This window comes from Petromyzon marinus, chromosome 29, assembly GCF_048934315.1.
Source record: "Petromyzon marinus isolate PM22_M1 ecotype Great Lakes invasive population chromosome 29, UKy_Petmar_22M1.pri1.0, whole genome shotgun sequence".
Taxonomy (NCBI): Eukaryota; Metazoa; Chordata; class Hyperoartia; order Petromyzontiformes; family Petromyzontidae; genus Petromyzon; species Petromyzon marinus.
In genome coordinates, this window is record NC_133695.1 from 4,917,501 (window position 1) to 4,931,968 (window position 14,468).

The window sequence follows — 14,468 nt, forward strand, 5'->3', positions numbered from 1 at the left end:
AAACGAATTACATGAAAAAAATATATACAAATAAAACTAAACTATTTTTTTAAAACTTATTTTACCAGGTAAGGCTCCCTTAGCTTATCTTTCAGAAGCGACCTGACCACAAATAATTGTTCAACGAAGTGGCTTATCACGTTACACCCCTCGTCTATTACAACCTGAAGGTTATTCGAGTGATTTGATACACTTTTGTGGTAATCTGGTAACACATTCTACGAGTCCACCGTCAACATTAACGTGTTGACTGGTATCTGTCAGAACTTTGATGAGTGCTGTTTTTGTTGATCCCGACCATGACGCCTGCTGCTGCTGCTACTGTGTATTTGGAGTTTGCGGATCTCTCTCCCCGTGGTCGCGTGGATTTTTGGAGTGGTCGTGTGGATTTTTCTCCGGTTCCTCCGGTTTTCCCCTCCGCATTTAGAAACATGCGTTTAAAGTATTCGGTTACTGCTGTAAATTTCCACGCGACGATAAGCCACTTTGTTGAGCTGATCACCTGTGATGGCCAGGTCGCTTCTGAAAAAAGCGTTGTAGCTAAGTGGGCCTTAACCTGGTAAAATAAAAAAATAGTAAAAAGGAAATATTCTAAAATAATGCACATCTTACATGAAACACAATCAACGAATCTCACGTGGGAAATATTACAAAGAGAGAGAGAGAAATACACAAGAGCCATCGTGATTTGAAGATCTAAGAACCTTGCATTTCATTTTCATTTTGTTGAGGACTTGAATTCAAAACCTGGTGGATGGATTTCCCTTCTTCTTCTTCTTCATTTGTTGTATGGCTGCTGACGTCGATGCAGAGCAACAGCCACAATTTCACATTCGGGTGGTCGAGCCGAGACAAACCGGGTCAGGAGCAGTGGAGTTCTACATCGCTGCGATGTCTCCTTCGTATCTGTGGATGGTGGAATTGCGTCGTTACACGTTGCATGGTCTCTGTTCTGGATGACCACCAAAGTCGCACACCGCTGGAGAGTTTCACCATTTGTGCATCATCAGGTGTCCGCATTTACTGCCGTGGTTTGTGCAGTGGATGCGACTCAGGGTGGACCCATGAGCAGCTTCGTGGAAGATCACACCCAGGGGATCTTCCGGAGTGCCCCGATTGTCATCGACGGAGAGGCCACCACATGCCCTGCAAATAAGAACGGCCATCGCTGTTCAGGTGGCAGCGTTGGTGGCAGCATAAGCGTTGACCAGCGAAACGTCCCCTGGGTTCGATTCCCGACTGGGACATCTTTCTGCGTCGAGTTTGTACGTCCCCCCTCTCCGCCGGTGTTCGGCATGGGTTTCCTCCGGGTTCTCCTGCGTCCTCACATAGCTCAAAAATGAACCCCACCACCGTGCAATGTTACCTTGAATGGCATTGGTCAAGTTACAGGCCGGCGATGACAGCTTTTTTACACAGCACGTTTCTCAATGGGAATTTCACACGCGTGGGCAGTAGCCTCGTCCTCCCCCCCCCCACTGCTACTGCAGTGAGTAAACGAGTGTGATACACGATTATGTGATTATTGTTGTTGTCCCAAACCGTCGATTTATGTAGAAATATTTTTAGTTTGAATGTAGAGTTATTGACGAATGTGTTCCGGTTGTTTTCAAAGCTACTCGCAGTCCCCGCTCGCATCCTTTGAACGTAACCGTCCATCCGTCAAGTCCCTCTGTAGCTTGGACGTCCTTCCAGACAGCAAAACTTTGTTGCTTGTTGCTCGCCACCCTTGACGTGTCATTTTATTCCGGTGCTGTGGTGCTGCGTGTTGTTGATTTTAGAGACGAGAACAGACGGCATCTGTCACTAAGCAAACATCAGTTCTGTTTGAGAGATTTCACGCGTTTTTGCCAGTTGACTTCATATGATTACGCGCGCGCTTGTGTGTGTGTGTACGCGTGTGTGTGTACGTGTGTATGTGTGTGTGTGTGTACGTGTGTGTGTGTCATTGTATGGGGAGCGGTAGTGTAGCGTTTAGCGCGCTGCGCTATGAACCTGGCGACCCGGGTTCGATTCCCGCTCACGGCCAACACCAGTGACGATTATCTGAACCGGTCCCGGGCCTCCCCTAGGGCGACTCAGCCTCAAATGAGTACCTGGTGCGGTGTGTAAACATTGCCACTAGGGAGACTAAGGCGGTCGGGCGTGGTGCTGGCCACCCACCCCCTCGTGTACCGTTCCGGCCTTCATAGGTGCTGCTCGCTAATAGCACTTGCCCCTACAGTCTGTTAAGGCTATACGGGGGATCTTTTGTGTGTGTGTGTACGCATGATACTGCGTAGGCCTATGTACCTGGGGAGCGGTGGCGCAGTGGTTATCGCACTGCCCATACGAACCCGGTGCCACCTAATTTCAATTCCCACTTAACGACGGACTCACATCGGTATGCGAATGTATGAACCGGCGCTAAACTCCCCTAGGTCGGCTCAGACTTAAATGAGTACCTGGTAGAGATCTGTGAAAACATCAGCATTCGGGGGAGAGACAAAGGCGGCCGCTGACGAAGCTGCGGCCACACCATCCCCCTGGTGCGTCGTTCCCGCCTTCATAGCACTTGCCCCAACGGTCTGTGCAAGCTATAAGGGAATCTTTGTCTTTGTGTGCGCTCGTGCGCCGTGTTTGGCCTGCATAGGTGCTCGCGAACAGCACCTGCCCCACCAGTTAAGGCTATAAGGATGAATCTTTGTCGTCTCTCTGTATATGTGTGCGTGCGTGTGTGTCAACTCAGCCTCAAATAAGTAACCTGGTGCGGTGTTTAAAAACATCGCCACTGGGGAGACAAAGGCGGTCGGTCCATGGTGCTGGCCACCTACCCCCTCATGTACCGTTCCTCGGCCTTCATAGGTGCCACTCGCTAACAGCACTTGCCCCAACAGTCTGCTACGGCTATACGGGTGATCTTTGTCTTTGTATGTCTTTATCCGGGCGTGGTCCTGGCCACCCACCCCCTCGTCTACCATGCTGACCTTCATAGGTGCCACTCGCTAACAGCACTTGCCCCAACAGTCTGTTACAGGCTATACGGGTGATCTTTGTCTTTGTACGTGTGTATAGGTGGTCCTCGCTAACAGCACTTGCCCCAACAGTCTGTTACAGGCTACACGGGAGATCTTTGTCTCTGAAAGGGCGGTCATATTCAATAAAACAATCGGGGCCGCATCAGGCACGGTCCACGAGTGACCACTCCTCCACTCCTACTCAGAGCCCGTGCCAAGTCTCGTGTGAACCAGAAGACGTTCTCACGGCTAGCGACCTTCACAGTCACGCACTCTCACGCACGTGCGCACACATGGACACACGCGTCCACCACACGCACGTGTGTGTGGCTGTGTGTGTGTGTGTGCGCGTACTGTATGCACACAGAGCGGTGGCGTAGCGGTTAGCGCGTTGCGCTGCAAACCCGGCGACCCGGGTTCGATTCCCGCTCACGGCCAACGCCGGTGACGGTTATCTGAACCGGTCCTGGGCCTCCCATAGGTCGACATAGCCTCAAATGAGTACCTGGTGCGGTGTGTAGACATCGCCACTGGGGAGACAAAGGCGGCCGGGCTTGGTGCTGGCCACCCACCCCTCGTGTGCCGTGCCAGCCTTCACAGGTGCTCGCTAACAACACTTGCCCCAATAGTCTGTTGAGGCTATACGGGGGAGCTTTGTCGTTTGTTGCATGCACGCACAGAGGCGCACAGAGGCGGTGGAGAGCTGTGGCGGAGTTGTGAGCGGCACTGCCGTACGAACCCGGCGACCGGAGATCGACGACGACACTGATGTCAACATGAGCGCTGGGGGGGAGAGACAAAGGCGGCCGGGCGTGGTCTTGACCACACCATCCCATCGTGCTGCGTAGACGAGTGACGGCGGCTTGTGCCAGGCTAGGTGCGGGACACACCCAGGTGCTATGGGTTAATTCACCAAGGTTGACTGATGGCTATAGACAAAGACCCTCCGGAAGGGGCCGTCCATAAATGACGTAACGCGATTTTGGACGATTTTTTTACCCCCCATTTTACCCCCCCATCGTCACACGGCGTCATAAAAAGTCAGACCCCCTCAAATATGACGTCACAAAGCTCTGCCCCCCCCCCCAAAAAATAAAACATGCTTCAAATCGCTTTAAACTATTGTCATTGTACTGCGTATTTAATGTGGCGCTGCACTCTGATGTTGTAGGAGAAAACATTTATTAAAACGTCTATTTAATTAAGTAGAACGTGTTGTTTATATTTATTTAAAGATGCGCATTTTGATGTCACACATCGTCACAAATGTCTGACCCCCCCCCCCCCAGGTGCGTGACGTCATTTATGGACGGCCCCAAAAGCCTTAACAGAATGTTGGGTCAAGTGCTGTTGGCGATCACCTATGAAGACCGGCACGGCACACGAGGGTGTGCGGGTGGCCAGCACCACGCTCGGCCGCCTTTGTCTCCCCAGTGATGATGTTTACTCGCCATACGATGTAATCGTCGACGGCTGATTCAAATGCCAATGTTGCTAGCCGTGGACTCTAACTCAAAGTGGCGCGGTTCGTAGCGCAGTGCGCTGACCACGAGGAGTTGGGAATTCTGAGTGGGCAAAGGTGATGGTTGTGTGGGGTGGGGGGGTCTAGGGGGCTCAAGGGGGAGGGTCGGGTTGGAATCTGTCGGCCCATTAACTCAAGGGCCGAGAGGGCGCCGCTTGCAACGTGGGAAGTCCTCTTCCTCTCCTTCGCTCTGGTGGTCTCCGTCTGCTTCGCCGCGTTGGTGACTGTTGGACTGTGTCAAAGTAAACACTTTCATGTCGAGGGGGTTTTGTTGTTGTTGTTGTAACTGGACGGACAGCCATGGGAAGGAGGAGAAGTGTCTACCGATGTTTGTCCTTGTCCTTCCCCCGCATCTCCGATGAGCACCGTTGGCTACGTACGGTGCGAAAGAAGTTCAACATGCATGGACTCACACAGAGACCCATAGACTCACACAGAGACCCACAGACTCACGCAGAGACCTACAGACTCACACAGAGACCCATAGACTCACACAGAGACCCACAGACTCACACAGAGACCCACAGACTCACACAGAGACCCACAGACTCACATAGAGACCCATAGACACACACAGAGACCCATAGATTCACACAGAGACCCACAGACTCACGCAGAGACCCACAGACTCACGCAGAGACCCACAGACTCACACAGAGACCCATAGACTCACACAGAGACCCACAGACTCACACAGAGACCCACAGACTCACACAGAGACCCACAGACTCACACATAGACCCACAGACTCACATAGAGACCCATAGACACACACAGAGACCCATAGATTCACACAGAGACCCACAGACTCACGCAGAGACCCACAGACTCACGCAGAGACCTATAGACTCACACAGAGACCATCAGACTCACGCAGAGACCCACAGACTCACGCAAAAACCCATAGACTCACACAGAGACCCATAGACTCACACAGAGACCCACAGACTCACACAGAGACCCACAGACTCACACAGAGACCCATAGACTCACGCAGAGACCCACAGACTCACGCAGAGACCCATAGACTTACACAGAGACCCATAGACTCACACAGAGACCCACAGACTCACACAGAGACCCACAGACTCACACAGAGACCCACAGACTCACACAGAGACCCATAGACTCACACAGAGACCCACAGACTCACACAGAGACCCACAGACTCACACAGAGACCCATAGACTCACACAGAGACCCATAGACTCACACAGAGACCCACAGACTCACACAGAGACCCACAGACTCACACAGAGACCCATAGACTCACACAGAGACCCACAGACTCACACAGAGACCCACAGACTCACACAGAGACCCATAGACACACACAGAGACCCATAGACTCACACAGAGACCCACAGACTCACGCAGAGACCCACACACAAACGCAGAGACCCATAGATTCACACAGAGACCCATAGACTCACACAGAGACCCATAGACTCACACAGAGACCATCAGACTGACACAGAGACCCACAGACTCACGCAGAGACCCATAGACTCACACAGAGACCCATAGACTCACACAGAGTCCCACAGACTCACACAGAGACCCACAGACTCACACAGAGACCCACAGACTCACACAGAGACCCACAGACTCACACAGAGACCCACAGACTCACACAGAGACCCATAGACTCACACAGAGACCCACAGACTCACACAGAGACCCACAGACTCACACAGAGACCCACAGACACACACAAAGACCCATAGACTCACACAGAGACCCACAGACTCACGCAGAGACCCACAGACTCACGCAGAGACCCATAGACTCACGCAGAGACCCATAAACTCACACAGAGACCATCAGACTCACACAGGGACCCACAGACTCACGCAAAGACCCATAGACTCACACAGAGACCCACAGACTCACGCAAAGACCCATAGACTCACACAGAGACCCATAGACTCACACAGAGACCCACAGACTCACACAGAGACCCACAGACTCACACAGAGACCCACAGACTCACGCAGAGACCCATAGATTCACACAGAGACCCATAGACGCACACAGAGACCCATAGACTCACACAGAGACCCACAGACTCACACAGAGACCCAGGGTTTGTTGTCCTTCCCCGCATCTCCGATGAGATGCGGGGCTACGCACGGGGCGACAGAAGTTCAACATACAGTGAGGGAAAAAAGTATTTGATCCCCTGCTGATTTTGTACGTTTGCCCACTGACAAAGAAATTATCAATCTATAATTTTAATGGTGGGTTTATTTAAACAGTGAGAGACAGAATAACAACAACAAAATCCAGAAAAACGCATGTCAAAAATGTTATAAATTTAAATGCATTTTAATGAGGGAAATAAGTATTTGACCCCCTCTCAATCAGAAAGATTTCTGGCTCCCAGGTGTCTTTTATATAGGTAACGAGCTGAGATTAGAAGCACACTCTTAAAGGGAGTGCTCCTAATCTCAGCTTGTTGCATGTATAAAAAACACCTGTCCACAGAAGCAATCAATCAATCAGATTCCAAACTCTCCACCATGGCCAAGACCAACGAGCTCTCCAAAGATGTCAGGGACAAGATTGTAGACCTACACAAGGCTGGAATGGGCTACAAGACCATTGCCAAGCAGATTGGTGAGAAGGTGACAACAGTTGGTGCGATTATTCGCAAATCGAAGAAACACAAAAGAAATGTCAATCTCCCTCGGCCTGGGGCTCCATGCAGATCTCACCTCGTGGAGTTGCAATGATCATGAGAACGGTGAGGAATCAGCCCAGAGCTACACGGGAGGATCTTGTCAATGATCTCAAGGCAGCTGGCACCATAGTCACCAAGAAAACAATTGGTAACACACTACGCCGTGAAGGACTGAAATCCTGCAGCGCCCGCAAGGTCCCCCTGCTCAAGAAAGCACATATACATGCCGGTCTGAAGTTTGCCAATGAACATCTGAATGATTCAGAGGACAACTGCGTGAAAGTGGTGTGATCAGTTGAGACCAAAATGGAGCTCTTTGGCATCAACTCAACTCGCCGTGTTTGGAGGAAGAGGAATGCTGCCTATGACCCCAAGAACACCATCCCCACCGTCAAACATGGAGGTGGAACATTATGCTTTGGGGGTGTTTTTTCTGCTAAGGGGACAGGACAACTTCAACGCATCAAAGGGACGATGGACGGGGCCATGTATCGTCAAATCTTGGGTGAGAACCTCCTTCCCTCAGCCAGGGCATTGAAAATGGGTCGTGGATGGGTATTCCAGCATGACAATGACCCAAAACACACGGCCAAAGGAACAAAGGAGTGGCTCAAGAAGAAGCACATTAAGGTCCTGGAGTGGCCTAGCCAGTCTCCAGACCTTAATCCCTTCGAAAATCTGTGGAGGGAGCTGAGGGTTCGAGTTGCCAAACGTCAGCCTCGAAACCTGAATGACTTGGAGATCTGCAAAGAGGAGTGGGACAAAATCCCTGCTGAGATGTGTGCAAACCTGGTGGCCAACTACAAGAAACGTCTGACCTCTGTGATTGCCAACAAGGGTTTTGCCACCAAGTACTAAGTCATGTTTTGCAGAGGGGTGAAATACTTATTTCCCTCATTAACATGCAAATCAAATTATAACATTTTTGTCATGCGTTTTTCTGAATTTTTGTTGTTGTTATTCTGTCTCTCACTGTTCAAATAAACCTACCATTAAAATTATAGACTGATCATTTATTTATCAGTGGGTAAACGTACAAACTCAGCAGGGGATCAAATACTTTTTCCCCTCACTGTACTTACAAACGAATGAGGTTCCAGAGGTCTGTTCGTAAGTCGATTTGTTTGTAAGTCCAACTTTACTCCTGTCGATTCCAAAAATGTTGTACGGCATGTACACTACACACGGGAAAGGTCTTTAAAAGTTGTATAATCTCCTGTAGATGTCACTGGTGTTTCATGTTCTACAGATGTAGATGCCACTGGTTCTTCACGTGGCATCTATATGAAATACGGACATGTTAGTTCGTATCTCTGAAAGTGCGTAAGTCGAATGTTCGCAAGTAGAGGAGTGCCGAACATACATTGGAATACACTACCAACGATCGCTTATTTTGGATGTACCCGTCCGTCCCGCCGGACGTGACGTCTACCCAGCCAGCAAAACGTTTTTCTTCTGAAACACAATGAAGACGGCTGCTGTGAGAGCGTCAATACCTGTGGGACGCGGGTGACGTCGCCACGCAGGTGTGTGCGGCGACGTCCCTGCCGTGCAACGCGCACTTGCGCGCCAGCCAGCCAGGCAGGCAGGAATCCAGGCACGAAGTCAGCCAGCGATGCTATTATTTTTTTGTTGCTAATACAGTCGTACGATAGAAAAGCGTCTCTCTGCGCCGTGACGTAACTGCAGCGAGATCACCGCGACTCTGTTCGAGTCTATTCATGGCCGCGCACGCCGTGCGGCGTGGTTTGGTGGTGGTGGTGGTGGCGGTGTGAGCGGAGGAGTCTTTTCACCGGTGGAGTGAGCGAGAAAGCGAGCGCGTCTCACCCCAAACCCCCTGGGGGGCTCGACGCGAGAGACCTCGGCCTGCCTCCGGTGACATCAAAGCGGCTCGCCGTGCCGCCGTGTGCTCTGTAAGCCGATGCGCACCGGGACGAACGGCAACCCCTCCCACCTGGCTCCCTCTCTCTCTCTCTCTGTCGTCTTATTCACGACACAGACAAAGATTACCCCCACACCGTGTAGCCTTAAGAGACTGTTGGGGCAAGTGGTGTTAGCGAGCGGCACCTATGAAGGCCGGCACGGCGCACGAGGGGGATGGGCGGGTGGACAGCACCACGCTCAACCGCCTTGGTCTCCCCAGCGACGATGTTTTGGTTTTGTCATACACTGCACCAGGTACTCGTTTGAGATGGAGTGTCGCTAATCGAACCCGGGCGACCTGGGGTTGTTGTAGCGCAGTGCTAAAAAAAACACTCAACATTGGTTTCCCACACAACAAAGACAAAGATCCCCACCCCCGTGTAGTCTTAACAGATTGGAGGGGCAAGTGCTGTTAGCTGGCAGCACCTATAAAGGCCGGCACGGCACACGAAGGGGGTGGTTGGGTGGCCAGCACCGCACTCGACCGATCGCCTCACTCTCCCCAACTGACGATGTTTATTTACACACGGCGTAACGAGGTACCCATTTGAGGCTGAGTCCACCTAGGGGAGGGCCCAGGACCGGTTCGGAACTCGGGAACCCGCCACGGTTCGCAGCGCAGCCGCGCGAACCGTGACACCACCGCACGTGGCGTGAACGCGCTCCGGTGTTCATGCGAAGTCCGTGAAGGAGGCCCCCCTCCTCAGTCTGCGTGAGTCGAGTGACAGCGCTTCGCTTGAACCATGTCCATGCCGTCTTGCGGGGTCGAGTAAGGGGGGGGGGTGGTCATTGTGACTGGGGGCGAACCAGGAAACCCACGGGGGGGGGGGGGTAGGGGGGGTCGATGAAGGTTCCCTGGCTTGGTTGTGAAGTTGGGATTGTGGTCTGGGATGTTGTCGTAGACCTAATGGACTAATTTATTTTATTTTGAGAACTTTGTTGTTGTTTGAGCTTTTTGTTTTGGTGTAATTTGTTTATTCATTTTTTCGTGCTTTGTAGTAGGAGTAAGGCTTTCATTTGCTTGGTGTGTATATGGGATTTGGTGCTCATCTATGAAATTGATATACGGCGTTGTGGGATGCTCAGTTTAACACGTAGACTTTCGCGACCAACATTATCCATAATATTGGTCACCACCCGACACAGCCAATTACTCCGGCGTGCCACGTAAACAAAGCATGCCAATTCGTTACGAGTACATTACTAACCGGTGTGTTGGAGGGTAAACCAACAACATTTACAATTCGAGCACGACGTTTCGCCGGTAATAACAACGAGCATCATCAGGCGATAGCCAGATAATGCTGTTTGGCATGGATGACGCTGCTATATGAAATGAAAGTATTATTATCATGAGATGTGTGTGTGTGACTGGAACGAACCAGGAGCCAGGGCCCTCTGGGGTTGACGATGACGATGAGATGGGTCTCACTGAAAAGGAGCCGGGTGTCCGGGTTCATAGCGCGGCGCGCTAACCACCGCGCCACCGCTCCTCACCCCCCGGATGTATGCTATTGATTGCATTCCATGCAATGTCTCGCCCCCACAGCAGCAGCAGCAGCAGCAACAAAGACAAGACAAAGATCCCCCGGATAGCCGATACAGACTCTTGGGGCAAGTGCTGTTCAGCGAGCACCAATGAAGGCCGTATCGCCACGCGAGGGGCGTGGTGTGGCAAGCGAGGGGCGTGGTGTGGCAAGCGCCACGCCCGGCCACCTTTGTCTCTCCACTGCTGACGATGTTTACACGGTCCGTACCAGGTACTCATTTAGATATTCGCGATCTTGGTCCGTGAGCGGGAATGGGCGCTGCGCTAAGCGCTACGCTACCGCCTCCCCACTCACACGGCCCCTCTCTCCCTTGCTGCTCCTCCACCGCCCCCATCCTCGATGGCGTGAAACCCAAACACAAACCACTCACACGGCGAACCTTGACCCCCGTGGCAACAAGCGAACGGACTCAATGGACACGCGCCACGTCTGCAATGTTTGGTGGCTTAGGTGCTTTTTGTTGCCGTCATGTTCCACGTTGTTTAAAACGGAGCGAGAGAGCGTTGACTCATTCTCCTCCGCTGCATCGCAACCCCACCCCACCCATCATCCCCCCCCCCCCCCCACAGTTTTAACATTAGCACGGTTTGCAACTACGTACGGTGCGAAAGAAGTTCAACGTACAGTGCATACATACGTGCCGGAGCTTCCCTTCCAAAGCGTCGTGATTTATTTTATTTTATAACCTACGTGACTTTAGCGAAAGAACCAAAGAGTATGGATTCCTGCAGTCACGAAAGCTTCAAATCAAGATAGAAATAAATAATGCGCGTCGATTACCATGTGAATAGCCCAAGCAGCAATGGATACTCATTGTAATTTCTATTCATTCATTAACCCCCCCCCCCCCTTCGCACGTGAAGGACTCAAAAGTGACGTCATCACATCTAACCCTCTATTTAAGGAACGAAACAGGAGGATTTCTCCATAAATCTGGCTCTCCGCCTGATGATGCTAGTTGTAATTACTGGCAAAACGTCGTACTCAGATTGTAAATGTTGTCGCTTGGCTCTTCAACACACCGGTGTTGCTGTACTAGCAACGAATTGGCCAAGTTCTGTTCACGTGACAAACCTTTACTAATTGGCTGTGTCGGGTGGTGGCGGATTTAACGACACATTTATATATTTACCCCCCTCCCCCCCTATAGTATGGAGAAAGAAATAAGTTACCCGGATGCACGGAACGCGAGAACGCACAAACCGAAACCCGCCTAGGACCAGGGAGGGAAACCTGCACGTGGCATGGATGTTGAGAAGAGGTTTTCCCCTTTTTTCTGGCAACAAAACAGCGGTGTTAAGATGTGTAAACACCAAACTGAGACATTTTTACAAGGAATCATGTCTGCATTAACCACAATACTTGTGGTCAAAAATGCAAACAAAAAACGCTCTGACAATATATGCATTATATTCTTGGTTCTTTCGGTAAAGTCACGTTGAAGGGAAACAATAAAGTAATAAAATATATTATTGTTGTATCTATATTTTATTATTTTATTGTTTCCCTTCAACGTGACTTTACCGAAAGAACCGAGAATATGAATCACTGCGGTCACGAAAGCTTTCAATCAAAATATATGCATTGTCTTTGAAACTGATTGTTCTACACCACAGACGGCTTTCTTCGTCTCAAAACGGTGTTAGACCAGAGGATGTCAAAAGGCGTACAGACGAGGCATGAATGTTGTTTGTTCAGACCCGGAGTTCTCAACCCGCTGTCGTTGGCGAATTGCTGCCGTTGTCCGTCGCGACCACAAAGGGACATCGTCCGGCCCCACCGGTCTGACCGCTTCGACGCAGGTAACGTCACCCCCCCCCCCCCCCCCCAGATCTCCCTCGCAACGGCAGTGAAATTAAAACTAATCTCAACTTTGTATTTTGTATTACCAGATGAGGAATGCCCCACTGAGCGATGTAGCTGTTTTGGTTTTTGTTTGTTTCAGAAGCCACCTGGCCATCACAAATGATACCTCAAGGAAAGTGGATTTCATTATCATCGTCACGTGGAAATGTTTTGCGGCCAAACGCTCAGCACGCGCGATGCTGACTCTCAATGAGGAGGGAAAACCCGGAGAACCCGGAGCAAAATCCACGCGCCCACGGGAAGAGAGAGAGACAGACGTGCAAACTCCAAATGAATACAGCAGGCGCCAGGGTCGGGATCGAACACACAAACCTCCTGCATACCGGGCGAGGTAGTTAACATCTCAGCGCCCACAACGGGATGGAAACCCATGACGTCGACTCGGTGATTTGAGCCTTCATGATTATTTAATGACTAGTATTGTTGGTGACGACGACGACGATGACGTAAACATCGCCCGGAGCTGGCCCGTGTTTAATAACTTAAACGAATCGGCTCCCCCATAAAGTTCCGGCCACCGTAAAGCGGGTCCGGATTTCTGCTCTGGCTCACCGGAGGAATGAATTCCGCTGGCTCGCTCCATCGCTTTGGTTGTTCCGCGTGGAGGAGGGAGCCGCAGGAGACTGCCGGCTCACCGGAGCGTGATTAACGGGGGGGGGGGGGGGCGGGGGGGGAGGTTTTAATCCCGGCTCCAATTCCCCTCCTCCTCCTCCTCGTGCTCTCGTTTCCACCTCGTTGCTTGGAATCAGCGTGAAAGGGCGCCCTCTCATTCCCGGCTAACGGGCGACGAGGCCGCTTTTCGAGTTGTAGCAATGGGGAATGGGGAGGAGGGGGGGTGTTGTAGTTAAATTAACTTGCAAGAGTTGTGCACAAGCTGCTGCTGCTGTGTTGTTGTTGTTGCTGCTGCAGCGGTGGTGGTGTAAATGGTCAGCATAGCGCGCTGGACCTGCGAGTCGGACGTTGGCCAAGTTGGACTCCATCTCCCAGCGCAGCAGTTTGAACAATGGGGGGGGGGATGGGGGGGCAAAAATGAGCCCCTCAACCCCCCCCCCCCACCTCTGTCCACTTCACCGCAGGTAGCCTATGGTCGACAGGTCACGTGTGGTGGGGTAAAGCGTGGGCACTCCCAAACTCCTCCAACTCATCCGCCCAGCGTGGGAAGAGCCTCGAGACGGAGGTGCTCTCTCAGCAGCGCTGCCCCTCCCACCCCCGGCGTAGCCTCTCAGCCCTCTTCCGCCAGCAGTGCCTTTGAGCACAAGCAAATTGCAGGGCTGCGCCTGTGTCTCTTTAGCACGCGGGTGGCATGGCCTTCGTGCAGGGAATTAAATTCACCCTCCCCCCTCGCCCCCTTCCCAACACCCCTCGCTCCCCCCGTGGACCCAGGGCTCCAATGCAGGATAATGGGGGGGGGGGGGGGGCATCCGTCCACGTTAATAAGTTAGATGTTGCGACAGAGCTGGGGGCGGGTGTGGGAGGTGGGTTTAATTAACGTCGTTTCCTCCCATTTCCCAAGCCCTCGCATAACTCTGCTCAATTGCACAAATTGTATCGGCGCTGTTTGTTGCTGGCCGTTCGACGTTTCCGCTGTTTGGGCCTGTGCTCAGCACTAACTACCGAAGTCGCGAGATGGGATCGAACCGGCGCCCTCTGGATTGCAAGTTCAGCGCGGTAACCGTTTCACCATTCGACCAGAGCCAGCCAGCCAGCGGTTACACTGACGGGGCCAGCCAGCCAGCATTTACACCAGAGCCAGCCAGCCAGCGGTTACACCAAAGTCAGCCAGCCAGCGGTTAGACCGACGGGGCCAGCCAGCCAGCGTTTACACCAAAGTCAGCCAGCCAGCGGTTAGACCGACGGGGCCAGCCAGCCAGCGTTTACACCAAAGTCAGCCAGCCAGCGGTTAGACCGACGGGGCCAGCCAGCCAGCG

The 14,468-nt window shown here is 52.0% G+C and overlaps 1 long non-coding RNA gene across 2 annotated transcripts; it reads left to right on the forward strand.

The window, feature by feature from the left end:
• Positions 1 to 8,260: 8,260 nt before the first annotated feature.
• On the forward strand, positions 8,261 to 13,199 carry LOC116947080 (uncharacterized). Of its 2 annotated transcripts, none has more exons than XR_012945618.1 (4): positions 8,261 to 9,114; positions 10,674 to 10,884; positions 12,373 to 12,476; positions 12,620 to 13,199. It is a non-coding gene; the product is annotated as an uncharacterized LOC116947080 (long non-coding RNA). The 2 variants fall into 2 exon arrangements; XR_012945617.1 differs by having other exon boundaries at positions 8,621 to 9,114; positions 10,677 to 10,884.
• Positions 13,200 to 14,468: the final 1,269 nt, after the last annotated feature.